Source organism: Triticum dicoccoides, chromosome 7A, assembly GCF_002162155.2.
Source record: "Triticum dicoccoides isolate Atlit2015 ecotype Zavitan chromosome 7A, WEW_v2.0, whole genome shotgun sequence".
NCBI classification, from domain to species: Eukaryota; Viridiplantae; Streptophyta; class Magnoliopsida; order Poales; family Poaceae; genus Triticum; species Triticum dicoccoides.
Genome location: NC_041392.1, coordinates 6,999,917 through 7,011,853, shown reverse-complemented (window position 1 = coordinate 7,011,853; position 11,937 = coordinate 6,999,917).

Here is an 11,937-nt window from a genome sequence, read left to right as displayed (position 1 = left end):
CCACGTCCCACAAGTGACGCGGGCTTCGACGCCCACGTCACTTGTGGGACGTGGATGTAGTGTCCGACACCGACGTCCACATGTATCTCACACCCACGATACTTGCTATTTAGGGTTTCCTCTACCGCTCGGTGACCCTCGACAACCCTCGTTCTCGATAAAAAAAGAGGAAGAAGAAGAAAAAAAGAGGAGAAGAAAGAATAGAGGAGTTCTTACTCCTCTATTCTTTCTTCTCGTCTTTTTTTTCTTCTTCCTCTTCTTTTTTTATCCTTGAAGCATTGTCGAGGCCACCCCAAACCCTAGAGAAGCAGCGTCGAGGCCACCCCAAACCGTAGAGAAGCAGCGTCGAGGCCACTAATTAATATTAGTTCTACGTTTGCCACTAATATATCCATCTGTCATGTTTGAATAATAATTGCCATGTTGTAAATATTTGTAGAAACTATGGACACGCCCAAGACGAAGTACAAGAAGAGTTGTTGGGGGACATAATCGCACGAGGAAGTGATGCCGTCTGCTCGTTGTTTCTCAACGACACCGATGGTCTGGAAGCAGCTGGCTATGATTATGATGGCTACGGTGACCTAATGCCGGTGCAAGAAGGAGACCATGAGGACGGCTCCGGTGACCCAATGCCGGTGCAAGAAGGAGACCGCGATGACGTCTCAGGTGACCGAACCGAGTCCGGCCAGGTATATATATTAGTTAAGCTTCTGCTGACTAGCTAATTGATGCATTCATTGTTTTGGTATGTACACATATTAATTAAGTCTTTGTTCTTTTTTCTAGCCCTCCGGATCGAGCACAACTTCGGTAAAGAGACGAGGCCCGAAGAAAAAGTTGAGCTCGGATGAAAAGTTTGAGATCATAGCAATCGCGCCCGACGGCCAACCGATTGAACCCCTCCGGACAAAGAGCGCATTTGTTGCTCAGTGCGGGGTTTTGGTTAGGGACAAGATCCCGATCAGCATCCAGCAATGGTTAAAGCCGGCTACAGAAGACCCTGAGGTTTCTTATGTCAATGATATGCAGAAAAATGATCTTTGGACTGAGCTGAAGTCAAATTTCACCCTACCACCAGAGGATGATCCGGAGAAGCAAGTTAAAGAGCAATTAATCAAGTCTTTTGCTCTTAAGAGGATGGCAGAACTATTCAGGAGGTGGAAGAAAGAGCTGAATAAGTTTGTCGAAAATAAAGAGACACCGGAATTCAAGGGCAGATATGAGAAGATCAGAGATCACTGGCCCGCATTTGTGGCCCACAAGACATCGTAAAAGAGTAAGAAGATGTCGGCGACAAAAAAGCAAGATGCTGCGAAGAAGAAGCATCACCATCGCACGGGGTCAGGTGGCTACCTCGTAGCCCGGCCTAAGTGGGCCAAGACTGAGAATGATCTGGTTGATAAAGGAATCGAACCAGAGACAATTAATTGGCCAGACCGTTGCCGTACTTGGTTCTTCGGGGCTGGCGGAACCTTGGACCCTGTATCAGGGAAGTGCATTTGGACGAATGATCAAATGGACATACCAGTCAAGAAGCTTCAGCAGTATATCGAAGCAGCGCAGCAAGGGACGTTCTTTCCAAACAGAGAGAACAACGAGCTCACAATGGCCTTCGGGAATCCTGAGCACCCTGGACGGACACGAGGCACGCCAGGCTCCATTCCGTGCAAGGTTGGGTTTTCGGACGCAGGCGGTTACAAATGCCAGGAGAGGAGGAAAAAAGTGCAGTAGACCCAAATGCAGGCGCTGCAAGCAAGGGTACAAGTGATAGAGGAACGAGAAGCAAATCGCAGCAAACGAATTGCCGAAGCTTCTCTCGAAGCTACCCCGCCATCTCAGCGGAGAAGCAGCGTGGCTTCCACCGAGCTGCTTCAGCCGGAGCATGTCTTGACGGCTCCTGCCAGCTATCCCGTGGATGCTATCATGGAGTCTCAAAATTGCCACCTTATGACGCAATGGATGAATTTGAAGGTCAAAGCGGCTGTTGGCTCTGTTTATCCTACTGAATCCGGCGCAACTTTTCACTGCCGGCCGATTCCAGAAGGATATGCTAGGGTGATGGTGGATGAAATAACGGAGGGATTTGAGGACCTCCAGCTTGACCACCCTACCGGTGAAGGGGAGACTAGGCTGGGTTCTGCTCTGAAGACTCCATGCCTATGGCGGAAGGAGCTCATCAACCTTCCGAACTGGACGCCTCCTCCTCCTCCTCCGGCGAGTCAGGGCACTCCGCCTCCTCCACCGCCTCCTCCTCCGGCGAGTCAGGGCACTCCGCCTCCTCCACCGCCTCCTCCTCCGACGAGTGATGATCAGGGCACTCGGCCGGCTCCTTCTCCGGCGCGTGGCGGCACTCCACCTCCTTCTCCGCCTGTGCCGGCACGCCCGAGCAGCCAACCTCCTCCTTCTCCACCTCGTCAGCAAGGGCGGAAGAGACCTGCCGCTGCTCCGGGTGCTCCGGCGCGTCGTAGTCCTTCTCCTCCGCCTCTTAAGCAAGTAAAGAAGACAACCGCTCCGTCTGCTCTGCCGGCGTCTAGCAGTATAGCCAGAGGCGGGAGGACATACAGATTCGGTCCTTCTCTGAAGACTCCAGAGAATTATCATATGAGAGGACCCCGGAGGAGAATGCCGAGATTGCGCGAGAAGAAGTGAGGAACTTATTTGAAGGGGTGAAAGCAAAGAAACATCCACCTCCGGAGGAGAAGGTAGATTCGGTGAAAGCGAAGCGCACTCTGGCTGCCCTGACAAAACCACCAAAGTCTCCGCCGAAAGGAAACTATGAGCGCATTATTGGAAAGGAATTTGTCGAAGCGGAGCGGTCGGGAAGTATTGTCAGTGATCAAAGGCTGAAAGAACGACGAGCTGGGAAACAAATTGCACAGCTCGGCGAACAAGCGAAGCAATTGTGCCCCCCGCTCAAGGTGCCTAGCAACATCGTCACTAATGATCCGAGGATGGTGCCCGATTATAGCAATCTTGGAGATTACTTGCCCGACGATGTACATTATGATTTCATGGAGGTGCAGATACAAAGATACGAGTACGGGAAGCCTCTCGTCAAAGATGAAAGATCTCTATCAACGATGATGCAAAGATTGCATGATTGGTACTTGAAAATCTGCAGAGAGTCTGGGGGGAGGAATACTTTGTATGTGAGAGTTAAAAAGGAGCATGACCTCGTTGGAATTGATCTGTTGTCTGTTCCATTTGAGGAGTTCTTTCAGTTTTTCAATCAATTGACCCTCGATAAAGCAACGGTCACCTGCTACTGTCTGTAAGTAGTACTACTTCTATCATTAAGTCTCTCTATATAGCTCAACTCTTTCATTGCATGTATTTATAATTATCCTTACTATATTATGCAGATTGAAGATCGCCGAATTGAAGAAAAGACAAGTCGGTGATATTGGGTTCATTAACACATATCTCATAGATGAAACTGAGGTTAAATTTCATCCCGCAGATACCGAGGCCAACTTGCTACGATCGTTGGTAATAAATGAAAACAAAGATATAATACTTTTTCCTTACAACTTCAAGTGAGTGTTACTGTCTTGTGCGTATTCGGTTTCCCTTATATATTAGTCAAGGTTATAGTAATGTAATTGATGAGTTACTTATGCATGCATGTGCAGTTTTCACTATATTCTCCTAGAGATTAAGCTTGAGCAGGGACTAGTAACCGTCTTAGACTCAAGACGAAAAGATCCCCAGGACTATGCGGACATGACTCAAATGCTCGAGAAGTAAGTTAAATTGATCATTATCCACCACATCAGCAACTTTGTTCATTTCCTGATATATCAAGTAATTGTTTTCTTTGTCTGGCAGGGTTTGGAAAAAATTCACCAAAAAAGCTCTGGGACTCCCGAAGAAGCTGCAATTTAGACACCCGAAAGTAAGTACTATAGTAGCATGTTTCGCGCATCTCCTATCGATTCAAGCGCTAATTTCATCAATACCATTTGGCATTCTTGCTTATCAGTTTGATTGACCTCTATTTCTTGTAAACTGGTTGTGGCAGGAATAAGGGAATAATTTCTGTGGATACTACATTTGCGAGTCCATCTGCCACACGACCTGTGAGCGGGGCTACTCTGACGAACAATATGAAGTATGTAAATAACAACATTCATAATTTTATTTTATTACCATCATTTGTGTTGAGTTTCATTCATTCATATATATATATATATATATATATATATAGGGTCGCGCTATTCGTCACCCTGGATGAGGAATTCTTATTCCTCACCCCACTCAACCCAAATGCTACAGCCGAGATGACTTGTGCTGTAAATTTACTACGAGGGAACCAGCCCACGCGCATGCATCCCGCACAAGACATGAAACGTAAATTCCTGCTGTAAATTTACGGAACAAGCTAAAGCTCTGGCACACCTACTACATGCAACGTAAAAAATGGATAGCATGCCATAAATTACTTCACCAGGGATCCAGTCACGTGGTCATCTATAGGAGAGGGACTGCTGCCATGCCATAAACTTACTTCACCAGGGATCGACTCTGCCGCGTGGTCAACTTCAGGAGAAGGACTGCTGCTGCCATATGAGGCAGGGATGCGTCTTGGCAGCTGCGGCCTGTCCGGCGAGTAGTCGTTGCCGACGGTGAGACCGCTCGTTCCTAAGTGGAGGCACCTCCACGGGAGCAACCGTCCCACGCGAGAAGGTCGCCGTGTGATAACCTTTGTCTTTGTGGCTGGTTCATATATCTTCTCCCCTCTATTTTCGCTAAACTTACTCATAACGCTCCATGTGGAAATCACATGTGGATGTGTGTTCTCTTTTTAAGTATCAATTTCTGAAATGGCTATATAAACAGTGACCATTAAGGGGTGGCTAGAGGAAATGTGAAATAGTCCGAGCCTGTTCTTTACCGATGCATTATAGTTCAAGTGTGCAAGTTTCTAGTACTGCACTATGGCGTGCTCTTCCTGCATTTTCTGCTGTTTGATGGTTACTTGATGGAGTACTAGTATTTGTTTAATCACATGCATATGTGTTTCTTTGCGAAATCTGTTGGCCCATGAATGACATGTCTTCTTGTGATTATGTGGTTGGCTTTGCTGATTCATTCATGCATCACATTTATACTCAAGACATTCCATTTTTTGGCGTCACTGGTTGAACAAGTGTAGTGTAGGCCTGTATGGTCATGTGTTCATAATATGATCCATTGCTACTTTTTGACTGTTACATATAAGCTCTTAATACTGTTTGGCAATTATTATTATTTTGCGAGATTGTTGTTTGGTAATTCTGAGGGTTTGCACGTCAGAATTACACCACTAGCCTTCTATCATCTCCTGGTAGACTGGTTGTCAATAACGCAACATGGCAGAGTTTACCTTAAACAAAATGAATGGTTGGGCCACATTCTCCCAGTTACCATAATATGATAGATTCAACGGACAATACCATCATCCAAACCATCAAAAACACAAGTTGAACTGTATGAAATAGATCAAAGCAGCGAAGTAATTATAAGAAACAAAACATACAAAATTTTGAGCGACAACTTGCCGATGATGTGTTGGACAACGCTAATAAAATGAAGCGCTTGGGCAGTCATAAGAAATTACGTTACAACGACTAGGCACAATAAAGAACGGGTGTACAAATATATACTCCGTCCGTCCCCAAGTAAGTGTCTCAACTTTGTACTAACTTATATTTTGTAGAGTACGTAGGAGCAGCTTTGTAATTTACATCTGTTTTCTTACAGGTCCGAACTTCTCTAGTGAAATAAGAAAAATGATTGGTTATATTCAACCCATGGAAGATGTAGGAGAGATCTTTAGCCCTGCACTAATTAGCCTGTGTATGCAATACAAAAACTATCGAGTAGAACTTCCACAACAAAGCTTTGGTTCAACAATCTTACTGTTGTCTTAATGCAACCCATCACAACCTCCAGTAAAAAAAACAAAAAGATTAAGTGTCACAGAAACATTCATATAAAAACAATGATACGAATCACTTCTTTAACATGGGGATTGGGGAGTACTGTTAAGATTCGGCCCCCGCGTAACCTGACCGGGCGACTCGGGCGGCGGCTAGGGTTCCCGAGCGCTGCCTCCCCCACCCCTCCTCTCCCTCCTCGTCGCCACCTGAGGTAGTCGCCGGGCAAGCCCGCGCGGCCGCCAGTGACGGTGGCGGCGAGGCCCTCGTCGCTCCTGCAATGGAGGATCTGGATCCCAGGGGCGGCGGCCCCTGCCGGCGTGGCGTCGCCGTTCTTTCCCTGAACGGCGCTCGCGGAGGGCTCTGGCCGGCGTCCTCGACTGCGGGGGCGGTGGGGCGTCGGCGGCCGGTGGCTACAGCGTGGAGGCCTCCTCTTCCTCGCCAGATCTGGGGGTTTGCCGCCCCCAATTCGCTCCCTCCCCCTCCGCGCTTGGTTTCCCGCGGGTGGTCGCTGGATCCGGTGGAGTTTGGGGCTGGTGTTGCAGATCGGGACCGGGGGAAACCCCTGGCCAGCTGGTTCGGCCCGGCATCGACGTCGGCCTTGGGCGACGTTTCTTTCTTGGAGGCGATGTCGTGGTCTCCTTCTCCCCACCTCCGTTCCCTCTCCCGGGTGAAAACCCAAAATCCGGCAGGATTGGGCAGCGGCGGCGCCGTGTGTGTCGTTCCCTCCATGGAGGCGTTGTCTGGGGAGTGTGGTTTCGGGCGTAGGGTTGCTGAAGGTGGGGTTTTTGGCCGGCAGCAGGTGCAGTGCCTCTTGCTGTCCCATTGTCCGCCTCTCTGTTGTTGCTCGGCGGCTTTCCTGCAGCCTTCAGACGTTCTTGGCACGTGATGGTGTGGCCGGCTTGGTGTTTGTCCCAGCGGCATTCCTCCTGTGTCTTTGGCGCCTGAGGGTTGCGGTCATCGGTTTATGCTAGTAGTGCCCTTTCGTAGTACCTCTTGTAACTAGCTCTCCGATGTGTTGTAAGTTCAGAGTGCCCCTTGTATCTTTTGGTCTTTTCTTGTTTTCTTGTTTTCTTGGAGATGTTCTAGCGTAGGTGGTGGTCGTCATTTGGCGTCATGGTGGTGTTGGTGGCAGAGGAGCCTGCCAAGGTTGGCACCTCAATCTGCTTGGAGATGGACCAGTGGAAGATGGTGGAGACGACACCTGTGAGTGCGTCAGACCGGTTTATGCCCCAGACCCGGTATGTGGCTAGGCTGGAGATTCCGGCTTTCGATGTTAGGATTAGGTGAGTGGTCTGGGTAGTGGCCCAGCTAGCACCCCTTCATCATATGGATAGGAGTAGCGGCATATGTTGCCTAGATGGTGGATTCAGGCTTATTGTTGTAACACTTTGTAAGGTCCTCGAGAATAATCAATAAAGTGGTTGTATGCATCTCCCAGATGCAGAGGCCGGGGGTCATCCTCCTTTTCTAAAAAAATCACTTGTCAGGGTACCTAAAGATGAGCTATGCAGTGTAAATAAAACCGATCATGACATCATTCCAGTGGAAATTCATATTTACTGGTTATATTTCAAACAAAGATAGGAAGCATCAATGGAGTACTGGTTATAGAAAATATTGTATTCAAAAAAATAATATGCTGACATTCATATGCAATTCCGAGAGAGAATTATTCTTATCTTCCAGACTGTCCATGCATGGAGTTTTAGAACAGACACACATGGTTTAGTGGGAAATGATTAAATGTATGTGTATTCCCTAATAAAGTGATGCCATTCTTGTTGGCAAAAAAAGGTTTCCAATATTAAGATGGAACCCAGTTTACCTTGCATGTAATGATCAGTATCATAATAGAATATTGTAGAAAATACTAAACCAAGCAGTATCCTTCTATTAACTATAGTACAAAAATCTCAGTTTCATTTTTAAGGGGAGAGACCAACACGTGGTTTACATATTTGCTGTACTCACAAAGGTTCAATCAAACGAAGAAGATGGCACTCGTTGGGCTAAACTATCTAAATTAGTGGATGGGGTCAAAATCGAAACCATAGTGCTTCACCTCTGCATGTAGGGACGTTAATCTATTTAAATCCGGATTACTATTTTTTAAATCTAACCAGATTCGAGTGGATACTTTCCATGGGCGAATGAATCAACACATACAGATGTAAATTGATGGAGAGAGGGCGATACTCAAGAGCATTAGCCGCGAAGACCTAGTTGACGACCATCGTGGTGGGAAGAGATGCAGGTTACATGAAGAAGCATGTCAACAGCCAACATAACCTGGTGGCGACGACCAACGACAATGGTTGATGATTGCTCGGCCTGCTACAAATCCATGACTACCCACTGCAGTCTAAAAAATAGAGCGCATTAGAATTAAATCAACGAGACTAACCTCAAGTGGTCCAGCCCCATTCAAATGAATACTGTTAAAATTTAGAAGCATTTAAACTGTTAAATGATGTCCCATAGGGAGACTGAAACAAACATGCAAATCTTCATGGTGGATTGAGAAAACATTAAATTTGAACACATTAAACAACAAACTAAAACTTTTCTGCAAATTATTACTTCTACCTGACAAGAATTTAGCCATTCCATAGCAGCCAATGCGTCTACACATCGCAGAGTATAGAACTTTTTACAGAAACACTGCTCTACCTCGCATGGACTAGAACAAACAGTAGACCGAAACTTCCTATCCTGATCTAAACATACATCCGACCAACATAATGGACCAAACTACCTTCGAGATACAAAACTAACAAGAATTAGAGTCTTCCTAAGATAAAAACAATTACAGAGTGTACATGCACCAATGCAAACACAAGCAAGCATATTCTGTAGGGTTACTAGGGTAGGACATTCAGTCTCATGATCTAACCAGATTACAGATTCGACAGAAATCAAACACCCGTGTACCAATTTAGGAAAACCCGCTTTGGGAGAAGTTGCGTTAGACCTCCCTACCCGTAGGAGGACTGGAGGAGGCACAAACGCATGACCTCTTCCAGTTGGCACCTGCTTTTGACGCCCCCTCATCCGCGTTGGTTCCTGCCTAGTTTCCAGGACCCTTCTTCTTCGATTCTTCCTGAACTGCTCCAACTGCGGGCAGACACGCGAAAAAATAGATTGGACAGAAAATCGAGAAACAATCCTAAAAAATGTTGAACTTAGTTCCTTCTCTCACGCCACTGCACCTAACCCGCCGCAGAGCCGCCGCAGCCAACACACGACACGAGGGCAACTGCACATCCAGGCCAGCCGTCGAGCATCGCGCCTCCCCCGCCTGCCCGGCTACCACAGCGTTGATCCCACCGGCAGCCGCATCGCTTGATTAGACTAGAGCGGGAGGTGGGCCACCGGAACCAAGCAGTATCGGCCAGCGCCGTCCAAGACTTGCCGCCGAGAACCATACCATCGAAACAACAAGCCGCTCGCGGCTCGAGAGTCGAGACTGAAACCGCTCGTACCTTTTAGAATAGGACGAGGAAGTGGGCTAGCTCCTAGTGCCAAAGTAAATTTACTTCCATACGAGTATAATTTTACAGTGGCAGGGTGGCGTGTTGGTTTGGTTGAGCCCAACTCCCGACTCGGTCGATCGGCTAGGGTGAAGAATAATTTATTCATCACCCAGGGTGTTTAATAGACTTTCTATATATATATATATATATATATATATATATATATATATATATATACAAACGGTCTATTCTGCTAATATTAGCAGAATAACTATTCTGCACACCACTTCGGCACTGCACGCTCAACAGAAGCGCACTGCATCATTTTGACGACGAGCACTGCAATAGAGACTAGTGAACTTCTCGTCGGAAAAAACTGCATGCGTTATTTTTTCGGTACTGTTTTCACTCTAATTTTTTAACCGTTTATCGGAATGAGGCGTGTAATATACCATTGAAAAGCTATGGATTAGGTGCAATTTCGACATGTTGAACACTTTTCGAGATTCCACACGGTTTAAGAGCAGTTTTCAAAATAGTGCGGCGGATGACAAGTGGCAGCGAGCGTTTTTTCGTGTTTTTTTCTAAACCGCTTGTTGGAATGAAGCAAATGATACGCCGTTGGATAGATATCGTCGAGGCGCATCTTTTTCATATATAAATCTTTCTCTAATTCATTACGGTTTAAGAGCAGTTTCAAATTTACTAAATCACGGAACTCTGTTTTTCAAAAAATTTGAAATTTTCGGTACTGGTTTTGCTCCAGTTTTCTAACCGTTTGTCGAAACGAGACATATGATACGCCGTTGGAAAGCTACGGACAAGGCGCAACTTTCATATGTTGAAATGGTTTTGAGATTTCTTACGGATTTTAGTTAATTTTGAAAATCGTACGGCTGACTTAGAGAGGCAGCGGCTGTTTTTCGCGAAATTTTTACGAACGGCTGGTCAGAATAATTCAAATCATACGCTGTTGGAAAGATATCGACGAGACGCAACTTTTTCATGTAGAACACTCTCTCTAATACCTTACAATTTAAGAGCAGTTTCGATTTTACCGAAAAGCGGACACTCTGTTCTTCGCGAGACCAAAATCGTCATATTTACTGCATCGGATAGAAGAATGCACTGCTTCAGACGAAATACCGCACTTCATTAGATGGTCAAGGGCACTGCATGGTTTCTTTTTGTTTAGACATATTTTTTCTCAGACGGGGAAAGAAGAACGCACTGCTTCAGGCGGAATACCGCACGTCATTAGATGGGCAAGTGCAGTGCATGGTTTTTTTTTGTGGGACGTAAATTTTTCCAAACGTGGTGGAGTGCACTTCGTGTCGAGCGTTGGTACTACAGGGACAAGGTGAGTGCACTGCATCAATTTTTCTTTTTCCAATATTCCTACTGCACACAACAACAGAGTGAGCTGCATTAAAAAAATCAACTTCTCCAATTTGTTTTTGCACTCGGCAACATAGTGAACCACTGGGAGAGAGAAGATCACTGCGGCAATGAAACAAGTGAGCTGCACCTAAACAATTTTTTTGTTGTTTTCTTCAATAAATGTTTCCGAGAGAGCTTCTGTACATATCTGGACTACGAGCCGGGGCGAACGAACTACAGTGATCCTCTTTTTAATCCATAGTACAAACACACACAAATTACAATGACGAGGAACTACTACAACAACAAAAAAAGAACTCCACTTTTTTGCACAAACCGAGCTGCACTGGAGTGGCACCAAAAACTGCAACACGCCATGTAGAGCACCTCCTCTCTCACTCCAGCGATCTGCAAAGGACAGCGTGGCCAACCACACAGAGAGCGGCCGCTGGCACATCCACGACACCGCACCAAGATCATAGGCGAACTGCAGACAAGCAAAATCTGAAGAAAAAGAAGGTCCCAAAGTGCAATAGAACGACGGTGACGCACCGCACCACAGCGTGGGGAACCAAGCGAACTGCAAGCCGGCGGCGCCCTATCCTCAACTGAATGCCGGCTATGGGAGACAAGATTGAGATGCCCATGGCGGCACCTGCGGGCATAAGGGAGATGAAGTTGCAGCCCACCACCACCACACCCCCAGCGGTCGAAGTCCAGCGGGCCGCGCGTGGCATGGTGCGCAGGCCTGGTTGCCCGGATCCAGGGGCGCGCGGTCAGGAGGGGCAGCATGAGACGGGGTCAACACGAGATGCACTGAAATGCATGCACTCACCGAACGCACTGCACGCACGAGCGCCACCGAGCTGCACTGCCACCGAGCTGCACCACAAGCGCCACCGAACTGCAGAGAGTCCTCTCGCCCAGGAGCCACCGGAGGCATGAGCGACCTGGACCCATCAGCCGTCAAGTCCAGGATGGGGAGGAGGCCGGACGGGGGAGCTACCCCGGCCGCAGCGGCGGGGGTCCAGGCGGGACGCGATGGAGGCGGATCCCACCAGATCCAGCACAGGGAGAGGTTGCTGTGGCGGGGCGATCGCCATGGATGGGGAGGAGGCAGTGGTGCTGGCCGGAGGGGGCGGACCGGAGGGGCTGGATCC